This window comes from Pseudophryne corroboree, chromosome 6, assembly GCF_028390025.1.
Source record: "Pseudophryne corroboree isolate aPseCor3 chromosome 6, aPseCor3.hap2, whole genome shotgun sequence".
Classification (NCBI taxonomy): domain Eukaryota; kingdom Metazoa; phylum Chordata; class Amphibia; order Anura; family Myobatrachidae; genus Pseudophryne; species Pseudophryne corroboree.
In genome coordinates, this window is record NC_086449.1 from 535,127,677 (window position 1) to 535,143,678 (window position 16,002).

General features: G+C 41.5%; 1 long non-coding RNA gene across 1 annotated transcript in view; it reads left to right on the forward strand.

Annotated features, from left to right (window-relative positions):
- Positions 1 to 16,002, forward strand: part of LOC134932842 (uncharacterized) — a 311,651-nt gene that overhangs the window by 205,772 nt on the left and 89,877 nt on the right. The window contains exon 3 of the long non-coding RNA XR_010179507.1: positions 5,672 to 5,793. This is a non-coding gene — a long non-coding RNA (uncharacterized LOC134932842). The remainder of the gene's footprint in view (positions 1 to 5,671; positions 5,794 to 16,002) is intronic.

The window sequence follows — 16,002 nt, forward strand, 5'->3', positions numbered from 1 at the left end:
CTTCTTTGCTGCATTTTGACATTGTGTATTGTTATTAAGCCTATTATCTAACAGCACCCCAAAATCTTTTCCCACTACTGTTACCCCTATATTTTCCCCATTTAATGTGTTGGATGCAAGTTTGTTTTTTATCCCAAAATGCATAACTTTGTATTTTTCTATATTGAACCTCATTCTCCATTTAGATGCCCAGGTTTCAAGTTTAAATAAGTCATTCTGTAGAGACTCCACATCCATTTCCGAATTAATTACCTTACACAGTTTAGTATCATCTGCAAAGATTGACACTGTGCTTTCCAGGCCTATTCCTAGATCATTAATAAATATATTGAACAGTAGCGGGCCGAGTACGGACCCTTGTGGTATTCCGCTGACTGCCGGTGCCCAGCTCAAGAATATCCCATTGACCACTACTCGTTGTACCCTGTTATCCAGCCAATTACTTATCCATGTACAAATAGTATTTCCAAGGCCAAGCTCCCTTAATTTAATGATCAGTCTCCGGTGAGGCACTATATCAAAGGATTTTCCAAAATCTAAATAGACCATATCCACTGCTTCTCCCTGGTCAAGATTAACGCTCACTTCCTCGTAGAAGCTAATTAAGTTAGTTTGACATGATCTGTCCCTCACAAACCCATGCTGACTCTTGCTAATAATTTTAGTAGACTGCATATAATCCTCTATGCTATCCCTCAAAATTCCTTCCAATATTTTACCCACTATGGAGGTCAAACTAACCGGTCTATAGTTGCCAGGATGATTTTTGGTTCCCTTTTTAAATAATGGCACTTACTCAGTTATACACCAATCCTTCTGTACCATGTCTGATCTAATTGAACTATAGAAAATCAAGTATAGGGGTCTTGCTAGCTGTGACCTAAGCTCCATAAGAACCCTCGGGTGAAAACCATCTGAGCCAGGTGATTTATTAATCTTTATGTTGCTTGGTCTCTCCAGGACTACTTCCCCACTTAAACAAGCATCTAGCAAAGAGTCATTAGCTTCACTGTCCTTATGCACTACTATCACCGTCTTATCCTCCCTGGTGAACACTGATGAAAAAAATTGTTCTGTTTTTCTGCTTTTATTTTGTCATTGTTTATCAAGGCTCCTAGTTCATCTTTTAATGGGCCTATGTTCTCCTTTTTTAACCTTTTACTGTTTATGTATTTATAAAACTTTTTAGGATTGGTTTTACTCTTTATAGAGATTTGCTTTTCATTTACAATTTTAGCTGCTCTTATTAATTTTTTGCATCTTTTTTTGCATTCCTTGTAGTACTGGAATTACTCCTCCCCTTCATTAGATTTAAATGCTTTGAAAGCACGCTTCTTTTTAGCCATTTCTTCTTTGACCTCCTTATTAAGCCACGTTGGTTTGAGTTTAGTACTCCTGCATTTACTGGCCATGGGAATGAATTTGTGAATATTGCTATCGAGCAACCCTTTTAAAGCATCCCACATTTCTGTAGTGTCTTTACAATTAAACAAAACTTCCCAGTCAATGTCGTTTAGTGCCCGTCTCAGCATATTTAAGTTAGCTTTTCTAAAGTTTAATGTTTTGGTTGATCCCTTATAGCTATGTTTCTTGAAACTGATGTTGAATGTGATCATATAGTGTTATATACAGCAGTAGTAGTACAGTTTGTACTCCTGGTACATCGCAGCATCAGTCCTAGCAGCAGATCAATGTTGCAATTCCCTGGGAACCTTTATCAAGTTGAGACTATATAAACATCATGGTCACCTCAGCAGCCCACAATGCAAACCTGACCGGACGCCCTTAATATAGAGGAGTCAATTGGGCAAAAAACATCAAATCAAGCAGGTCAAGTCACCAGTCTGAATAGAAGTCTGAATTGCATTCTATTCAGACTGGTGACCTGTGCACATGTTTTGATCTGGAGCCTGGTTTTGTACCACTGTGATTGTATCAATAATATATCAGTGCAAATTTATTACAGTATACTAGCGAACTGTTTCTGTCATCAGATTGGAAGTGTTGTATTTACATAGGTCAACCCTTTGAGATGCCGTCTTCAATTTTCGTCTAAACAAAATCTCTATTATGGAGCAACTGTGTTACTACTTTTTTTGATTTATGGTCTTCAAAGACTTACTCAAGCAGTGAGCGTGTCCATACAGTAAACATGAATGTATTTAATCGTTGTATGCCCCTGATGAAATCTTTAAGATGAAATGCATAGGGTTCACCAATCAATACCTGCCATGTCCTAGTGTATGTAAATTCCACCCAGAGCTCACACCTTTTGCTAAAGGTGAAGGTGGAATCTATTCCAACTTCTTGTACTCAGACATGTGTTTGAACTCATTGGTTTTATGATACTTTGTATGTTATTTAAAATATTTTTTAGAAGTAAAAGAAAATCTTGTACTAAATATGTCTGATTTTTCTTCTGTTTTGGGTGGTTTTTGGTGAGAGGGTGTATTCCTAGGGAACCTCGCTGTGACCACCTGAATCCAAAAAAACTCGACACATTGTACATTGGTTGATCCACTGAGTGACCAGCTTCTTCCCGAACTGAATTCACAGATATATATATATATATATATATATATATCAGCGCACAGAGATACTGTTTTTGTTTGTATGCATATTTTGGTTACCCACTAACAGGGGTTCCATCTCCAATTTATATTATACAGCAAAATAAAGAGTATTTCTTTTTGTCTGATCATGAGTATACCAGAGCTAAATTAGTGACAGTTCCCAAGGTTCTGTTCAGTTCTGGTTTGAAATAAAAGTTCTAACAGTGCTCATGCATGAATGGCTCTCAGCAAAGGTTCTTTCGGACCACTTGCTCAGACATAAAATTAGTCCATTATATTAAAGTTTTTCAAATTATAAAGAGGTTTTCCATCTTTTTCCATTTCTTCATGAATCCATCTGTACTTCTACACCAGTAGTTCTATCCTAAACTTCTTCCACCTTCAGTCTCAAGATGTGTGGGTTATTTTACAAAACAAAAAAAGAGGAAACAAATATAGTTTACACTGTGTGAGTCCAAAAGTATTCACTCGGTATGATATCTGCTCAGCGATACTTGAATATAATCATGCCTTGGGTCATATTGCACCGTTACCTGCCAGTGATTGCAGATTTTCCTGGTGTCTTCCAAACCTTACTCAGAATGGGTTGCAGAAAAGACAACATAAAGTCTACTTTCGTATATGCTGAATGTGACAAAAAAAAACCCATTTAAGATTGCTTGTATGTTAATTGCAATTGTTTTATGCTTTACAAGAATGAAAACATAAACATAAATATTTACATAATCTAGACTTGGTTTATTAGCTTACTAATAAAATGTGTTGCCACATATCGTTATGCTGACAAATGGCTAAAGCTTGGAGGTTCTTATTCACCTCAGTTTGCACAACTGAGTTCATTTAATCCACAAAATGTAAGGCATGTAATAGTGTGTGGTGGGAATAAGGACGTAGCAGGGAGGTTCCAACATGCTATTTAGGGTGTAGTAGTGCCATTAATCAAAGTATGTGCAGTAGGTGTTGAGTTGTTGCTTAGGCTGTGTGCCTTTACTTAGCAAGAAAAAAAGAGACGTACTACTTAGCAATGATTAAAAGAAAACAACTAAACTGAAAGTATATATATGAAAATAAAATAAAGAAAATACTTATGAGCTAAGAACAATTGTATCTTTTGTGCTACATTCTTGACAATAAATCAGCACAACTAAAGGAGGTGAACAAATGAATATATCGCAGGGTATAATTTTTTGGAGCCAGACAATCTGGCAAGAGATTATGGTTATTCTGCCAAGTCTTGCTAGCTGGTCATAAATTCATGTAACTTCTTCATTTAGACAGACATATCCTCACCAAATATTTGTGCCAAATGCCTTACCTCGGACATCCGTATATGCATGATTCTAGAAGAGCCTTAGATGTCTATTTACTAAGCCTTGGACGGAGATAAAGTCCCAGCCAATCAGCTCCTAACTACCATGTCGCAGCAGGCTGGGTTTGAAAAATGATAGGAGCTGGTTGGTTGATACTTTATCCCCATCCACTTTATCTCCATCCAAAGCTTAGTAAATAGACCCCTTAGTATCTATGGAAAATAAAACATATTTGATTAAGTGATTAATTGGATTGTACTTGCAATACTAGATAACATTCCAGATATTACTCTATGACTGACAATATTTACTCAAGGTGTCTAGAGGTGCCAATACACATTGCAATTTTGCGACCGAATTACTGTAGGCTATTTTAAACCTAGTTGGGGAAAAAAATGATGGGTCTGACCCTGTATATGGTCATTGTCCTACCATGCTGTGTCCATCTATACTATATATTGGAAAGCAGTCAGTATATTTGTATAGTTAAATCTAATCCAGACAGGATCCTGTATTTGTGCACCTTCACCCTGTGGAGGAGATTTTACCAATTTAGAATGAAAATATAACATCTTGTAATAACCTATTGCATCTCATTATAACCCTTATATTCTTTACCGTTATATTTTTCCTTATCTAAGCACCATTGTTCTTTGTATGTTCTTAAAAAAAATTCTTTTGAAGCATAATAATTGTCAATTAATCAAAGGATACACACCCTTTGTTTCAGCCCCATACTGCTACCACATTTGAATTTTCAGATTCCCAGACAGGGAGCATGGACGTGGGTGTGACTAACACCATAGAATGGCTACAACCAATTTCTTTCTTAGATTTCAGGCCTCCAAATGCCCCTTCATATGCTATCAGAACCTCACAAACTTCTTTATATGGCATGAGAGCCCCCACATGCCCCTTTTTATTCCATATTTTCCCCTCATGCGCTATATAGGCCATCAGAAACTCAACATGTCCCTTTATATGCTATCAGGTCTGTATGCTACTTTTTATGCCATCCACACACGTCACTTATATGTATTTACCCTCCTCCACATGCACCTTGTATGGCATTAGAGCCCCCTCATGATCCTTATTTGCATCACCTCTCCTCCACATGCCCATTTATATGTCAGAAACCTATCATGCACAGCCTTTATATATGTGTTCCCTTTGTTCGTGGCTCACCTAGTATACACTGTACCAGGGAAATGTTCTGAATCCAATCTCAGTCTCGACGACTTGTCACTTACAAAGCAGTACTCAAGATAGTGGTGATTGGCAGAAATGACTGCACATCGCCGGCGGAAGCATAGGAGGCGGGCAGTGGGCGGGAACGATGTCCTCGAGATTCGTGAAATTATGAGCATAACATAGGCTCACAAGTGTGAGGGGAGAAAAGTCCTGATACAGTCTGTGTTAATTACGTACACTCTGGATAGATGTCCTCACTTGCTTACTGCCTTGTGTAATCCCTATGGCCCTGTCACAGGGAGTACTTTATAGGTATTTTAAGGGATATGTAATAAAACAGATGAATTATATATGGGTTACTGTATATTGTCTTCTGTAAACTATAAGGCCTTACACTACTAGCCAAGTGCTTTATACTGATCATAGAAATCTCAGGCTACCTCCAATATTAATAATAAATAGGGAATGCATTGTTATTTTTTACATTAGGAAATATTTATTATTTGTTGCAAAAGGGAACTTATTATTTATTTTTTTACAGTAGCGGATGCATTCGTTTTTATTTACAGCATGTAATGCATTTGTTCTCATTTATAGCAGTAAAGGGATACAGTTAAGATGCCGACGGCAGAATACCAACAGCCATCAGAATGCCAATGCTGGAATCCCAACAGGGTCAGGAGACTGATGTAGGAATCTTGACAGCTGGCATCCCAACTGTAAGTAAAGCGGGCTGGTTAGGGTTGTGCCGGGCAGAGATAGGTTTAGGTCCCATCCGCGGAAAATAAGAGGAAATTAGGCATAGGCTGTGGGGAGGGGGGGGGGGGGGGGGGTTAGGTTTACGCACCACCAGTGGGAGGTTAGGCACTAAGGGGGAAGGGTTAGGCTGCAGGGAAGGGGTGGTCAGGTTTAGGCACCAACGGGGGAAGGTTACGGTAAGGCACTAATAAGGGGGACATTTACTAAGCAGTGATAAGAGCGGAGAAGTGAGCCAGTGGAGGAGTTGCCCATGGCAACCAATCAGCACTGAAGTAACATAGTAACATAGTTTATGAGGTTGAAAAAAAACCATTAGTCCATCAAGTTCAACCTATTAGTATTCTCCTACTCTGTATTATTTTTAGGACTACTTTTATCTGTTTGATAAAGTCTGCCGTTGTGTTGTATTTCCTCATTTTATTATAACTATAGTATGTGATTTATCTTCCATAACCCTGTATATCATTATCCATGAGGAATTTATCTAGCCCATTCTTAAAAGAATTGACCGAGTCTGCCATCACTACTCTCTCAGGCAGGGAATTCCAAATACGTATTGTCCTTACTGTGAAAAAACCTTTTCGCCTCTGTGTGCGGAATCTCCTCTCCTCTAACCTAAGTGGGTGTCCACGTGTCTTCTGTGTTGATCTTACCAAAAACATATCCACCCCACAAGCTCTGTGCATTGTCCCCTTAAATATTTATAAATGTTGATCATGTCTCCTCTTAATCTCCTCTTTTCCAGTGTGAACATGTCAAGCCTTGCAAGTCTTTCCTGGTATTCCAGCATCTCCATCCCCTTAATTAGTTTGGTCGCCCATCTCTGAACCTTTTCTAGTTCCAGGATATCCTTTTTGTAGTAAGGTGCCAAAAATTGTGCGCAGTATTCCAGATGGGACCTCACTAGGGCTTTATATAATGGGAGTATAACACCCATATCCCCAGGGCCGGATCTACCATTAGGCAGAGTTAGGCAGCTGCCTAGGGGCGCCGTCCACTGGAGGGCACCACCACTGAATTCATCTAGCAAAAAACTGAAGGATATCTCTGTATGCGGTCAGTTTTGAACTTAAAGATGGGGGGATGGAACACAATAAGGAGCATGCAAATATATGTATGTGCGTATATACACATGTATGCACATACAATTTTATGGGATTTTATGGGATGTAGATGGCATCGCGGCGGACCAGATGCTGATGTTTAGAATACCGTCTTCAGAATCCTGACACGTATCAGAATGCTGACGCCAGGATCCCGACAGCCGGCATCCTGAATGTTAGTGTTAGGCTGCGGGGAGACAGGGATAGGGTAAGAGTAAGGGGTAAGGTTAATTCATTTCATTTAAAATTACGTTATTATGGTGCTCGGGTGCCACTGTCAGTATTCTAACCGTGTATGTAATGTATAATGATACAGTTCACCCGAGCTCACTTAGTGGCCACCTGCATCTCCCCTGCGGGAGGTGTGTGTGAGGGGGGAGGGGGTTGCAGACTAGGGGGCACTAGGCAGAAGGTTTGCCTAGGGTGCTGAGAGACCTTGCACCGGCCCTGCATATCCCCAGCCTTTTTTGCTGTGATCCTACGTTGTGTGCTGCTGCTAAGTTTGTTATCTATGTGAACACCTAAGTCTTTTTCCAGTACGGAGTCCCCTAACACCACCCCATTTAGTATGTAGGTGTTATTTTTGTTCTTGCTACCAAGGTGCATTACCTTGCACTTGTTTGTATTGAAACTCATTCTCCATTTTGCTGCCCATGATTCCAGTTTGAATAAATCATTCTGGGCAGACTCAGCATATAACCTTACATAGTTTGGTATCGTCTGCAAAAATTGACACCATGCTCCCTAAACCTTCTGCTAGATCGTTAATGAAAATGTTCTACAATGGTGGTCCAAGTACAGACCCTTGTGGCACTCCACTTAGTACTTCAGTCCAATTTGAAAAAGATCCATTTACCACAATGCGCTGCTCCCTATTATCTAACCGATTTCTAACCCAAGTGCATATTGTGTTCCCTAGCCCCAATTTTTGTAACTTATAGATAAGTCTCATGTGTGGCACTGTGTCGAAAGCCTTAGCAAAGTCTAAAAAGATTACATCCACCATAATAATTTTCATACTATAAAATGATACAGAGCTGCTGATTGGTTGATGGGGCCACTTCTCTACTGACTCACTTCTTTGCTCTTATCACTGCTTAGTAAATGTCCCCCTAAGGCAGGGAATTTAGGCTGTGAAAAGGGAGGGTTGGGGTTAGGGGGTAGGGGAGAGGGGGAACAGTGTTACCCTTCCCCCCTTCCCATTAGAATTTACATTGTTGGGATGCCGGCGTCGGTATTCTGACTGCTGGCATCTCGTCAGCCAGGATATCATACATATCATACTGAATCCGCAGGGACTGCATTTGTTCACATTTACAGCAGAGAATGCATTTTTTATTGTTGTACAGTGGGGAATGCATTCTTATTTAAAGTAGGGAATGCATTGTTTCTTATTTACAGTAGGTATTTCATTATAATTTATTCATACTTAGGGAATGCATAACTCCCAACATTACTAACCTGTAAAGAGGAACACCTGCGCTCGCCCGCCAGGAAAGGGAGTGTGGCCTACGAGAAAGGGGGCGTGGCTTCTCGGGAGAGCCCACGATCGAGAGCCATGCCCCCATTTTCGTCACTGAGGGGGCATGCCCAGCACTCTGTGAGCTGCTGGCATGCCTTCTCTCCCTCTGTGTGCACTGAATAGACCCGCTGCTCTGCTAAGCAAAGCAGCGAGTGCAGGAGCCTAACAACTGACCCCCCTCCACACCACGGGACACTGCGGCCCGCGGGTGGGTCAGGGGGACAGTCCCAAAAAAACGGGACTGTCCCGTGAAAATCAGGACAGTTGGGAGGTATGGGAATGCATTATGACTTATAATACACAAGCATTCACGATGAACACATAATTTAAGTATTGTGAACTATTTTGACTTTTATGTTAGTTGTCTTTTAATAAAACAGAATTAACAGTATATAGTACATACACAGGCCCGGCGCTAGCCGCTCAGCAAAGGTGTGCAGTGCAGGAAGGTTCCAGGCTGGAGAGGCAATCTCCCTGCTCTGCTTCCCTGTGCTGGGCTGATGTCCCTGCTGCTGCCAGCTGCTGCACCTGTCACACTCTATGACAGGCAGCGGTGCCGGCAGCACGAAGCCTCCTCTCCCCTCCCCTCCCCTCCCCTGTGGCAGTGCAGCAGTGTGTGGACCTAAAAGGGGGCGGAGCTACACTGGACCAGGGTGCAGCAGGAGGATGAACTGTTACAGCTCCGGGCAGCCAGACTTTCTTAGGCAAGTGTCTGGAAAGAGAGTGAGTGATTGAAAGTGTGCGTGTATGTGTGTAGACAGTATCTGTGTATATTATATGTGTGACTGTGTATGTGTGTAATGTATGTGTGTGTATCTGTGTGTGTATGTGTGACTGTGGCATAATGTGTGTAAGTGTCTCTGGTACAGGGGGTGTTTCGTGTCTAAGTGTCACTGGTACAGGTGGCGTTACGTGTGTGTCACTGGTACAGGGGGCGTTACCTGTGTAAGCGTCACTAATACAGGGGGCATTATGTGCGCTGTCCCTTTGTAAAGTATGGGAGGGCGCAAATTTATAGTTTGCAGGGGGGTGCCGGAACACCCTAGCACCGGCCCTGTACATACACTATATACATACAGTATTCTTTAACAAACATGCATTAACAAATAGCAAGTAGCAGGGAGGCATTTAGCAATCAGCACAGAAATGTATTTTATTTAATGAACTATTATAAACAAATTTCCAGAAAAATAAAAATCAGTTAATGTCAGTTTAAGTTAGTTTTGTAAATAAAGAGAGAACATGTTGTGACAAAACGCCGGCCCTCAATGCATGCGCCCAGCAATCACTGATTGGGTTTTGGTCACATGCGACCTGGCCAATAGGGGATTCCCTCTTACCGTCAGTAACCACCTGTTACTGACTCCACCCACTGGGCAGTGGGCAGGTGTGTCGCTGCCACCACCAGGCTAGATATAAGTAAATTTAAAACCTGCAATTCTACAACTGCACATGGAGCTCTAAATATAACATGTTAAAACACATTGTTAAACATACATTTAGTCATTTACAGTGCATGGTGCATAGAGATGATTCGCCCATTTAGATAATGGCGAACGCGTAATGAGTTTATCATGTGGGATGGAGGTCTCTGGCCACACATGCTATGGGAAATTTTCCTGAGAAACAATAATAACAGCATACTGCAGCTACAGTACTAACCTATGTCCTGTTTTAAAATATCTTGGTATGTATTTGTTCACATAGCATCATTTTTAAATAAGCCCCAGTATTGTACATGTGTAATGCAGTGGCGTGCGGTGAGGTCAGTGGCTGGTGAAGCACTGCAGGCATAATGTTCTCTGAGTCACACTGATGACCCCTACCGCCGCCAAGCTAATACCCTGCCTGAACCCTCTGGAACTTTCTCTTCATTTGATCCCACAAGTGAAGATGAAGTATCAACACTCTTTTCATCCTCCTACTCCACTACCTCTCCTCTTGATCCTATACCCTCACAGGTCAGTAAAACTTTGTCTCCTGTGCTTATCCCAACCTTAACTAAAATCTGTAATCTCTCTCTCTCTACTGGTATCTTTCCCTCTCTGTTTAAACATGCAGTCATTACTCCCATTCTAAAAAAACACAACTCTGACCCAAACACACTCTCTAACTACCGTCCCATTTCTCAGCTACCCAGTCCCTCCAAGCTACTTGAGAGGCTTGCCTACACTCGCCTTACACACTTTCTTAACTCGCACAACTTATTGGATCCACTTCAGTCAGGCTTTCGTGCTCAACACTCCACAGAGACGGCACTGACCAAAGTAGTGAATGATCTAGTCACTGCTAGATCAAAAGGCCATTACACACTACTTATTCTTCTAGATCTCTCTGCTGCTTTTGACACTGTTGACCACTCTCTTCTCATACAAACACTACAATCCCTAGGTCTTCAGGACACAGCCCTTTCTTGGTTCTCATCCTACTTATCTAATCGCTCTTTCAGTGTTCACTTCTCTGATTCTACCTCCTCTTCTATACCTCTATCAGTTGGTGTACCGCAAGGCTCAGTCTTAGGTCCTCTGCTTTTCTCAATCTATACCTCCTCTCTTGGTAAACTAATCAGCTCCTTTGGATTTCAGTATCATTTGTATGCTGATGATACTCAAATCTACCTATCCTCCCCAGATTTGTCACCACCAGTATTGGCTCGTGTCACTGGATGCCTGTCTGCCATTTCATCCTGGATGTCATCTCGCCACCTCAAACTCAACATTTCCAAAACCGAATTAATTATTTTCCCACCAGCTAAGAGTAGTTGCCAACCTGATATCTCTATAACTGTTGACAATGCAACTATCCACCCCACCCCACAAGCTCGTTGCCTAGGTGTCACCCTTGACTCTGAACTGTCCTTTGTTCCACACATTCAATCTGTCTCTAAATCATGTTACATGCACCTTAAAAACATATCCAAAATACGCCCTTATCTTACACAAGACACTGCAAAAACTCTAATCCATGCACTCATCATCTCCCGCATTGATTATTGTAATAGTCTCCTTACTGGTCTTCCCAAACATAGGCTATCACCACTTCAATCCATTTTAAATGCAGCTGCGAGGCTAATCTTCCTCGCCAGACGTTCTTCATCTGCTGATCCGCTCTGTCAGTCCCTCCATTGGTTACCGGTATTCTACCGTGTCAAATATAAAATACTTTTACTTACATACAAGGCTATTAACCAAACTGCACCATCATACATCTCCTCACTCATCTCAAAATATCTCCCTACCAGACCTCTCCGCTCTGCACAAGATCTGCGTCTCTCATCCACATGTATTACCTGTTCCCACTCAAAATTACAGGACTTTACCCGGGCTTCACCCACTCTGTGGAATGCCCTCCCACGCACAGTAAGACTCTCCTCTAGTCTCCAAACCTTTAAACGTTCTCTGAAAACTCATCTCTTCAGACAAGCCTACCAAATTTCAGACCCACACACATAACCTTCACAGCTTCCCTATCAAGTTACATACCCTCTGTACAGTCCACATAAACTCACATTTTGTCTTCCAACATTGCTAGGTGATCATATCATATACAACCCATTAAGAACCTAGCAACCTGGGGAACCATTATGTGACAGGTAGCATCTATCCTTGTGTATCAATGCCTATTTCCCTATAGATTGTAAGCTTGCGAGCAGGGCCTTCCTACCTCTGTCTGTCTGTCTTTGCCCAGTTTTGTTCTATAATTGTTGTTCTAATTGTAAAGCGCAACGGAATATGCTGCGCTATATAAGAAACTGCTAATAAATAAATAAATAATAAATAATACCCGCTACCACCACCAAGCCGATGCCAGTTACTGCCGACGTCCCTGATGCGTCAGCTTGGGCAGGTGAGGGATCTTTCCAGATCCCTCCCTGCTGTCAGAGACAGACAGGCAGACAGACAGAGGATGTGAGAGAATGGTGGAAAGAGACACACAGAGGAAAGAGACAGACAGGCAGACAGAAGATGTTAGAGGATGGTGAAAGAGACACACAGAGGAAAGAGACAGACAGGCAGACAGACAGAGGATGTGAGAGGATGGTGGAAAGTGTCAGAGTCGAAAAATATAATGATTCACCATTGCCTTGTACTAACCCCAATGCACATGCCCGCTGCTCGTGCACCGACTCCCCCGTGCGTACGCATCCCCTCAGGTTGCGTAGGGGACGCTCCGGCGTTGCCTGCGCTCCGGGATGTGTATTTATGGCGGTGTTTGTGTGCGACTAGCGAGCGACTCGATCGCTACATATTTAGCCAATATAATGTGTTTTGTAGGTAATATTCCCTTTTATAATATCTGTAAGTATGTTTAGTGTAACTGGTTCATGGACAAAGGAATTCCTCTTTGCATGATACGAAGGGTCAGACAGGGTCTGAGCGGTGGTGTTTAGTACCTAACCGGAGAGTATTTTATTAGAAACATTCCGGTGTTGGTTAGGAAGAGATCGGTCGCTCCAGCGTATAGTTATATGTAAAAGTAGTTTATGGACTTTAAAAGTATTTGCTGTTTTATTACACATGTGATGGGAGTCCTGAGGATTCCTCCCACTTGAGCAGTTTGAAATAGTCACAGCCCACCTGTTCAAATCCACCTATGACCTTTTGTTACAGTGCAGAGAGGCATTCCTGTGTCCAATGAACAATAAGATTGTAGGGCCCTTTGTAGTGTACTGTATGTTGTGTATATAAGGCAGCCAGCCTGGGCCAGCTCTCTCACTTCTCTCCACAAGGTTTTCATCATTGATTAACTGAGAGCTGGATTTCCAGATAGCGCAGGCGATTCATTCCCACGTGTGTAAGTTTCTCTGTGACCATCTTATTCTCTGTCTGTATTTGCCATACTCTCTCTCTCTCACTGTTATTGTTTAGGATTAAGACGCTATTGTATATTTATGTCTAGTATTCTGTTTAGGTGTTTTATGTTAGTGCTGTAGTGTATAAGCTGTTAACTGTATTTTTCGTTTTTACATAGCTAAATCTCGTTAGTAAAGGTTTTGGAACCTCAGCAAGGTGTCTGTGTTTCTCTAGCTAGTACAAAGGGTTTCTGAGTATCTCAATCACTCAAACAGCTTGCTCAAATATCCAGGTTAACCAGTGGTATATCATTACAGTATCTCAATACTAAGACTTACAGTATAATCATACTCTGTGTTTAAGGTTTAAAAGGTTATTATCTGTGTGTACGCTCGCTGTGTGTATTCCGTACACTCAGCGCAGCGTGTGTACGTAACTTGCGTACCACGTGCGAGGTCTTTGTACGCAAATAGCGTACGGAGTGCGTAGCACGTGCACGTGGTTTAGCGGCCATTACGGCATGAAGGTATTAGTAAATAGCTTGTGTTAAAAGGTAGAAAACTGACTCTATCAATTGGGGGCAAGTCCGGTCCACCTCATATCCGCAGTCAGGCGAAAACGCGCAGACTTTATCGATCAGCAAAGGGCGGAAGGTGGTATCTTGTAGTGTTGATCAGATGAGCATCTGCGTCTGATTCTCTTGGTTTGTAGGGATGCTGGTTGAATCCGAAGAAGGTAAGAACATTAAGCTATTGTCTTTTTAAATCTGGTTTTAATTTCTATTGTGGTGCCAACTGCACACGCAGATTGGATTGCTTGTCTGTTTAAATAGGTTTAAAAGTATTTTTAATCACTCTGCATAGCTTGATAGTTTTATTTTTAACCCAGGCCTAAAATAACATCAGGGGCTTGCATGGTGATTTTTTTCTTTGTGACAAAAGAAGCCGCATGGTCTGTCCTCCATTTTGTGTAACCCTCATGGATGTGGAAGGGGGAGGAGCAGCGGCCATTTTGGGAATAATCAGCCATCCATTGTCAAAAAGAAATCACCATTTATGAGTTTCCAATGCATTTATTTAATCCATATCATAATTAACTATAAATAGTTTAGATAGAGTTTAATGTAAGTTAATAGTAAAATGAATATTTGATTTAGGAAATACACAAATAAAACAAAGTTTTTTGTTTGTTTTTCTCTTTCTCCCTTCAAGAGTCTGTTTAACTCTGCTACTTGTGAGATGGGCCATTGAGATGCAAATTAACCTGTGTAACTGGTGATACTTCTCAACTGGTTTTTTTTTTCTCCCAGCAGTGAAAGAAATCGCCTTCACAGATAGTTAAACGCACATTCATATGCAAATTAGAAGCACTGAATAAGGTCTCATAGATGTAATAGTGATTAGTACATATATGTAATATTATATGTGTGTGTTTACATTAATGTATGTTATTAGATTAATTTAGAATTGCATTTTCATCTGTGTATTTTCACATATCTCACTTTCCTGTTTGCCATTTATCATTGATAACGTGCTGAGAAAGATTTGTTGCTATTGGTAGTTAAAAGTAAAATTAATACATAAGGGAGTAATTTGTAAAACACGCACACAGCTTTGCCTAAGATACAAGGGAGATCTGTGTGGTGCTCGGTAAATGATTACAGTTAAATATCATTTGCATTGATAGAAACGTGTTACTTGTGTTACTGTGGACGTGTCTGGCCTGTGTACACGTGTCCCTAACAAAGGGCGGGACAAGCGTACACGACGCAAGGGTCGACACACGTAGCGTATATTACGCAACGAAGCGTATGGGTACGCCCACTTAATACAAATCACACGATAGTATTGTTTTAGTAGGAGATACGGAAGCAACGCGATAATAGCACAAATTGATTTCAGTTTCCAAAATTTAGTTTAAATACCTTACTTTACTGTAATACCTCTGGGGAGAGCTATCAGATTACGGGAAATGATTTTTCTGATCAGAAAACTATAGAATGATAGTGGGTTGAAAAGGGTATGAGTGTATTGAACTCCTCTTGGTGAAATCTTGGTGAAATCTTGGTGAAGTCTTGGGGAAGTCTTGGTGAAGTCTTGGTGAATCACGGTCTAGGTGAATACGTGATGAGCACGGTCTAGGTGAAAACGTGCGGGCACGGTCTTGGTGAACACGTGCGACGAAGTGTGATAATTTTGTGGTATTACACTCCGGCTGTTCTGGAGCACAGTAGGGAGACTCCAATGATCCTACCATTTATAGGCAACAAGTGTCTATAAGTGGTACGATTGGACCGCACGGTTGTATGTGTGACCAATAACGCAACGTGATATGAGGTCGTATATTTAAATTGCCCTCATGCGTGTTGTAGGGAGCACATGCAAGCGTGATTTGTGTAAAATATAAAGGTAAGGAATTTTTGCTGGTAGGGCCTGCAACGATTACGTGGGTCTGCTAAAAGGGGCGGATTCGTTGTACTCGGAGCAGAAGGAGCTGGTGGAAGAGCTTGGAAAACTCCCACCGTAGACTTCTGTGTTTGGTGCATTTTAGGAAGTTTTTCTGTGTTAAAAAGGTCCACAATGGAAGCCAAGTGCACAACACAGGGACGTTTAGCAGTCAGGGTTCAGACTGAAGAGGCTTGCAGACCCCGAGGATCTGCTCGGTTAGTAATGTGGGGGAAGTATGGTCCCCACACTGAGACCTTTTGTGATGAATGGACACGAATGACTGTGGGGGATAAAGCACCATTTC